Source organism: Manis pentadactyla, chromosome 4, assembly GCF_030020395.1.
Source record: "Manis pentadactyla isolate mManPen7 chromosome 4, mManPen7.hap1, whole genome shotgun sequence".
Lineage (NCBI taxonomy): Eukaryota > Metazoa > Chordata > Mammalia > Pholidota > Manidae > Manis > Manis pentadactyla.
In genome coordinates this window covers 158361348-158369334 of record NC_080022.1, presented here as the reverse complement: position 1 = coordinate 158369334, position 7987 = coordinate 158361348, and positions in this window count along the sequence as shown.

The window sequence follows — 7987 nt, the reverse complement described above, 5'->3', positions numbered from 1 at the left end:
TAAAAACTGAATTTAGAATATTATTTTGCACAGAAACACTTCAAAGACTTTTTTTCAGATCATAACCTCCTTTTCTTTCTTTACTTCCTACCTTTCAAAATAAACTTCTCAAACTTTGGCATGAGTTAAATACAGCTAACCCTTGAACAATGCAGGAGTTAGAGGTGTCGACCCTAATGCAATTGCAAATCAGTGTACAACTTTTGACTCTCCCAAAACTTAACTGCTAATAATCTATTGTTGACCATACTAGCAACATAGTCAATTAACATGCACCTTGTCTATGTATTATATACTGTATTCTTACAGTAAAATAAATAGTTTTAATTTGCAGCAAATCTCCAAAATCTTTTTCTAATATATTTATGAATAAAAAACCCACATATAAGTGGACCCAGGTAGTACAAACCTCTGCAATTCACAAAGGTCAACTGTGATCTAGCACCAAGTTAAGCTCTCAATGACATGATGGTCCTTTTTTTTAAACATCCTAGTGTAATACATAAGTATTTTGTTTCAGAAATTACTTTGGAAACTTAATCCTTAATTCAGGGCATTCATATAATTAATTTATAGAAAGGTTCTTCAGCAACACATTTCATACACAATTCAAAAATACATCAAAAAGATCATCCATCATGATGAAGTGGGATTCATCCCAGGGATGCAAGGATGGTACAACATTCAGAAATCCATCAACATCATCCACCATATGAACAAAAAGAAGGACAAAAACCACATGATCATCTCCATAGATGCTGAAAAAGCATTTGACAAAAATCAAACATCTATTCATGATAAAAACTCTCAACAAAATGGATATAGAGGGCAAGTACCTCAAGATAATAAAGGCCACATATGACAAACCCACAGCCAACATTATACTTAACAGCAAGAAGCTGAAAGCTTTTCCTTTAAGATTGGGAACAAGACAAGAATGCCCACTCTCCCCACTTTTATTCAACATAGTTCTGGAGGTCCTAGCCATGGCTACCAGACAACACAAAGAAATAAAAGGCATCCAGATTGGCAAGGAAGAAATCAAACTGTCCCTGTTTAAAGATGACATGATACTGTACATAAAAAACCCTAAAGAATCCACTCCAAAACTACTAGATCTAATATCTGAATTCAGCAAAGTTATGGGATACAAAATTAATACACAGAAATCTGTTGCTTTCGTAGACACTAACGATGAATTAGCAGAAAGAGAAATCAGGAAAACAATTCCATTCACAATTGCATCAAAAAGAATAAAATACCTAGGAATAAACCTAACCAAGGAAGTGAAAGACCTATACCCTGAAAACTATGGGACACTCTTAAGAGAAATTAAAGAGGACACTAATAAATGGACATTTATCCCATGCTCTTGGCTAGGAAGAATTAATACTGTCAAAATGGCCATCCTGCATAAAGCAATCTACAGATTCAGTGCAATCCCTATCAAAATACCTACAGCATTCTTCAGTGAACTAGATCAAATAATTCTAAAATTCACATGGAACCACAAAAGACCCCGAATAGCCAAAGCAATCCTGAGAAGGAAGAATAAAGCAGGGGAACTATGCTCCCCAACTTCAAGCTCTACTACAAAGCCACAGTAATCAAGACAATTTGGTACTGACACAAGAACAGACCCATAGACCAGTGGAACGGAATAGAGAGTCCTGATATAAACCTAAGCATATATGGTCAATTAATATATGATAAAGGAGCCATGGATATACAATGGGGAAATGACAGCCTCTTCAACACCTGGTGTTGGCAAAACTGGACAGCTACATGTAAGAGATTGAAACTGGATTACTGTCTAACCCCGTACACAAAAGTAAACTCAAAATGGATCAAAGACCTGAATGTAAGTCATGAAACCATAAAACTCTTAGAAAAAAATAAAGGCAAAAATCTCTGGGACATAAACGTGAGCGACTTCTTCATGAACATATCTCCCCGAGCAAGGGAAACAAAAGCAAAAATGAACAATTGGGACTATATTAAACTAAAAAGCTTCTGTATAGCAAAAGATATCATCAGTAGAACAAAAAGACATCCTACAGTATGGGAGAATATATTCATAAATGACATACCTGATAAGGGGTTGACATCCAAATTATATAAAGAGCTCATGCACCTCAACAAACAAAAAGCAAATAAGCCAATTAAAAAATGGGCAGAGGAGACAGTTCTCCAAAGAAGAAATTCAGACGGCCAACAGGCACATGAAAAGATGCTCCACATCCCTAATCATCAGAGAAATGCAAATTAAAACCGCAATGAGATATCACCTCACACCAGTAAGGATGGCCAACATCCACAAGACAAACAACAACAAACGCTGGCAAGAATGTGGAGAAAGGGGAACCCTCGTACACTGCTGATGGGAATGTAAACTAGTTCAACCTTTGTGGAAAGCAGTATGGAGGCTCCTCAAAACACTAAAAATAGAAATACTATTTGACCCGGGAATACCACTCCTAGAAATTTACCCTAAGGATGCAGCAGCCCAGTTTGAAAAAGACATATGCACTCTTATGTTTATTGCAGCACTATTTACAATAGCCAAGATATGGAAGCAACCTAAGTGTCCATCAGTAGATGAATGGATAAAGAAGATGTGGTACATATACACAATGGAATATTATTCAGCCATAAGAAGAAAACAAATCCTACAATTTGCAACAACATGGATGGACCTAGAGGGTATTAAGCTCAGTGAAATAAGCCAGGCAGAGAAAGACAAGTATCAAATAATCTCACTCATCCGTGGAGTATAACAACAAAGAAAAAACTGAAGGAACAAAACAGCAGCAGACTCACAGAATCCAAGAATGGACTAACAGTTACCAAAGGGAAAGGGTTTGGGAAGGATGGGTGGGAAGGGATAAGGGGAATAAGGGGCGTTACAATTAGCACACATATGTGGTCGTGGTGGGACACGGGAAAGGCAGTATATACAGAGAAAACAAGTAATGATTCTATAGCATCTTACTGAGCTGATGGACAGTGACCATAATGGGGTATGTGGGGGGGACTTGATAATAGGGGGAGTCTAGTAACCATAATGTTGTTCAAGTAATTGTATATTAATGACATCCGAAAAATAAAATATTCTTAAGGTTACCAAAAATTGGTAACAACTAAAACCAATAGAACTCAGATTAAATTACTGAGTATTCATTTAAAAAATTTCATAGACTATGATGGAAGATAGGGTGAAATGTGGGGAAGTATAGATGATTGGCTACAAACTGGCCAAAAACTGATCAGTGCTCAAGCTGGGTGATAAGTATACTATTTTATCTTTTATATACTTAAAATTTTCTATAATGAAAAGTTTCAAAATGTGGAAACATAAAAATCTACAATTTTTTAAAGCAGTTTAAAATAATAAAGGTGATACCTTTTTGAAAAAATCTCTTAGCTCATTAGTTGGATTGGCAAACACTTATTGTGCGTTGTAAATGTGCCTGATGTAGAAATACGATGGCAAACATGTAGCAAATAATGTAATGCAATTGCCTCCAAACACTTGCTCAACACCCTACCGAAAAATCTGAAAAATCATGAACTCCCAGTGTATGTATAGTTTCCTCTCCCTCTCCCATACTATATATATTTTTGTGTGTATATATATATGTACACATACATAAATTATATATCTAACCCTGAATGCATGCACACAACTTTCACCAGTAATATTGCAGTACTTCCACTAAGCTATATTTCACATAATCTATTCAATAATTCCATTTTTGCTGATCTCTCATCAGATATGGTTCATAAAATTGATCACTGACATCTTTAAAAACAAATCTAATGTAACTAAGGATGGGAGAAGTATAGGCTCTTAAGTTTTGTTGTTTCTTATGCTTACATTACAAATATGTTCAACCTATGGTTTCTTGCAGGAATTTTTAGAGCCAACTGTCCATTTTGTGAGGCTTTACTTTGTTAAAACCAGGAAATAGAGTTCATAAATCTATGTAATAAACATGGGTAAACTTCTATACTTTGTAAAGTTCTGAAAATTGGAGGGAGGGTACCATTATCAATTCATCTAGACCCTGAAACTTGCACTTTGTCACGATACCTCACTTACCATGCCTGGCATGAAATCAATCGTCATACAGAACAAGCTGCTAATCTCAATCAATGCATAAGATATTAAGAGCACTTAATTCCACATTTTGTATACAAGTAAACAGATTTTAATATTTATTCCTTCACCCCAGTAGATTATTTTGAGTACAAGGCACTTTGAAGACCACTGGTCTAGTAAAACATATAAGTATTTGTTGACAAAAAAATAATGAATTAAGCAAGCGCTACAAGAGGAATAGTACTAGATGTTCTGGAGGGGCACACAGAAGAGAAACCGAACTCACTGTGAGGGTGAGGATGGTGAACAATGGAAGTGATGTTGAATGGAGACCTAAAGAATGGGTAAGAGATTGGATTGGGTGGGATAGAGTAAGAGAACATGGTGTTCCAAGCAGAACGAATAACGTATTACATACACAGCATTACAATAACAAACACAGCATATTTAGACTAATATATTGGTAGTATAATATAGGTAGAGTGCAATTTCTAGAGGTGTAGAGGTGGGATGGAATGGGTAGATAGTGATTCAGAGAAAAGTATGATGTGATAAGATTACAAAGCCATGTTTGCATTTTATCTGGAAGGCAATGGAGAGATAGGTGATGAAGATGTATAGTAAAGAATCTGGCCTTGCCCAAAGAGAGGTCTGGCCTTTATCCCCAGGTACTGAGAGGTAATCTCTAAACCCTTGTATTTTCTGGACTTATATGAATATCTGTATTATTCATGGTAGGCCCCTAAGATCACATGGTATCAGCCTGACCTCTGGGGAGGGGAGACTGGAAACTAAGTTCAACAAATCAATTAATAAGTCCCACTAAACACTCTGGACACCAAAGCTCAGGTGAGCTTCTTGGGCTGACAATACTCCCTGTATATTGCCACACATGCATTCCGAGTGGGTAACACATCTCTGAGGACAATGGAAGCTTCACATTTGAAACCCTCCTAGACCGAGCCCCATCAATCTCTTCCTTTGGCTGGTTCCAAGTGGTATCTTTTCCCAATAATGAACCACCGTATCTGTTAGTATAATAGCTTTGAGTGAGTTCTGTAAGTCTCTCTAGTGAATTATCAAATTTGGGGATGGTTTTCGAAACTCCCAAATTTATTACTTGTGGTATCAGAAGTGAGGGGGGTCTTGTGTGGACTCTTCCCTCAAACTCTGTAATTGGACCCTACCTCCTTGCAACTGGGGTCAGAAGTCTTGAGCAGACATGGCAGAATGGAAGACTGTGCCTTTAACCTTGCAGTTTGACTACCTCTGGGTAAGGAGTAAATGTTTAAGCAATGGGTGACAGACAATCTACATAATTCAGATTCTAGAAAAACCACGTTCTAGAGAATATATTGAAGATAAGACTGGCAAGAGATGACAGTGATGGTGGGAATGGAGAAAGACGTATTTATGAGATATTTACAAGGCAAAATTGACTGGATGTGACGGGTGAGGAGGAGAACCGGAAGGAGCATCGGGTCTTAGTTTTGTTTGTTACAGGAGACCCAGAGGCAGTTGGAGCACTGATTTCAGCTTTGGGCAGTTTAAGAAGCATTTTAGATATCTAGGTACAGCCATTCCATCAGCAGTCAAAGCAGGGATGAGATAAGAGTTGGGAGCCATTAACATAACTACAGTAACCAAAGTCAAAGGAGATACTGATATCCACTACAGACAATTAAGTCCTCCAACCTGGAAAAAGCCAAGGATCAATATGAAAGGATAGGCAATGTGATAAAAGGGACAGAGAAGTGGCAGGCTGAGAGGTAGGAGAAAAAGTTCAAAAGTATGGTTAACACTGAGTGGTTGGCATTTTCTTCTTTTTGCTAATATGAATTTTCTCCACTTTTTATAGGGAACACAAAACTTTTTAATAAAAAAGGTGTAGGTTTAAGTGAGTGACATATAACTTGCATCCATGTATTTTTCCATTTATATATGTACAAGTGAGACAAAGTTTGTAACAGTTTTCTCACTTATGTTAAAGACATTAATGATTCACATAATTCAATAAAACTGAATTATTACTGTTTATAATCAATGTTTTTCTTTTCTAAGATATTTTTTAAAAGCCTACCCTCATTACTACTATAAGCCATCTAAAACCACTTAACTTTGCCAGACTACTGGGATATCTGTACCACCTTGAAAAGTTTAACCCAGACTAAATGACAGATTTAGGAAAAACTGCTCTAAAAATTCAATGACATAGAGCTCTAGTACAGACTTTAGAATATGTGTTTCTTCTGTATTAAAAAAGATTTATCCCCAGTATAGTATAGAAAGATAAAACACAAAATGGACCCATGCAACCTATCCAAGTAACCTCGTATTCACATCTGCTGTTAAGATGGGTTATAAATTTTTTATCTCCCAATTATTTCAAAGCTATAAAATATCTCAGCTCCATCTTTCTAAAGAGATTCTCTGATTAATCTCAGAAATTCTAGTATGTCACTAAAAAATATTTACTCTCTTGGGGGACATTCAAGTTTAGATAAAGGTGTAAAACACAGCTTTTTATACTAAAGGTTCCAGATTATTGCAACTTTTAATTGACAATAGACTAATTTAGTAAAAACAATTATAAAGTTTTGATTCTTAAGGTTTAATAAACTGAAACAAAGTTGTTTATATGATCCTTTAAAAAGTATTTATAGACTACAACAGAGGTCTTTCTCATTCAAGGTGATTTTTGCCATTTTTGAATTATTATTTTTCTTTCAAAACGTTACATGTTGTTTTTATCTACTAGGGAAGTAGCTACATATTTCCCAGTTTTAAGCCTAAAAGCAAAAACTTACCCCAAATACTGCTTTCAAAACTTTTAAGTTACTAATTATAACTATATTTTGTTATATAACTATAAAAGGATTAGTTTTGTCCATTTGATCCTTTACTTACCTAAGTAACTGGTTATCTCAAGCTAGTTCCTGAACTGAGTTTACCAAATGAACTCCGTAAAATAAAGAGCTTGGACAGAAAAGTTATGTACCTCTACAGTGTCTTCCAGTATTGATTCTTGTGACTAAGTGATATGATTTTCTTTATAAATAACAAAATAACTAAAAGTGTTAAAAAGTACTTTTTTTTACTCTAAGGGTTTTTTTTTGTTTTGGTTTGGTTTTTTGGTTGCCTTAACCTGTTAAAGATACTTTACATAAATAAGCCAGCCATTTTATATCTGAATAAAAATACATTAATAGCTATTGAACAGAACACAGTACAAATGATGAATTCTCTGATTTAATGCGAAAAAATGTTTTTCAACTTTAATTTTGCTAGTTTTACTTCAAATCCAAAACTTCTCTTCTCAATTAGCCACTTTATCATTTGAAGTTTTTCTAGTTTATATGGGTATTGAAATTAAAACTGCTTCCTTTCCAATTGGAAAAGGACACATCTACATTACTTTCATCTTTATATAGATTCCATTTTTTAAAAAACCCTGAATGGCAAATGTTCATGGTGGCTCTAAACTAATGACTTTTTTAAATGGGCGTTCACTAATGTTTAAATGTGGGTTTCTTTAATTCTGTAACTACATTTGTAAAGATCAGAATTGTCCAAACAGAGTTAGTCGGATGCTGAGATAAAATCTTCCACTTTGGTAAACATTTCCATTCTATTTTAAGCAGGAAGTTTTAAGTGTCTTTATAAATAGTGTTTAAAAATGACCTAACCCTTTTCCTATGATAGTTTGGGTTACAAACACTAGGAAGAAGAAATACTCTTAAGATGTTAATACTGTTTTATCTCTGGGTGGTGGTATTACATGCCATTTTTTACATTTCCCAAAAGCATTATTACAAGTAAGCGGAATGTATTTCAAAATTAGATTTTGAAAAGCTTATGAAGTGTGGGACATCAACACAATCCACT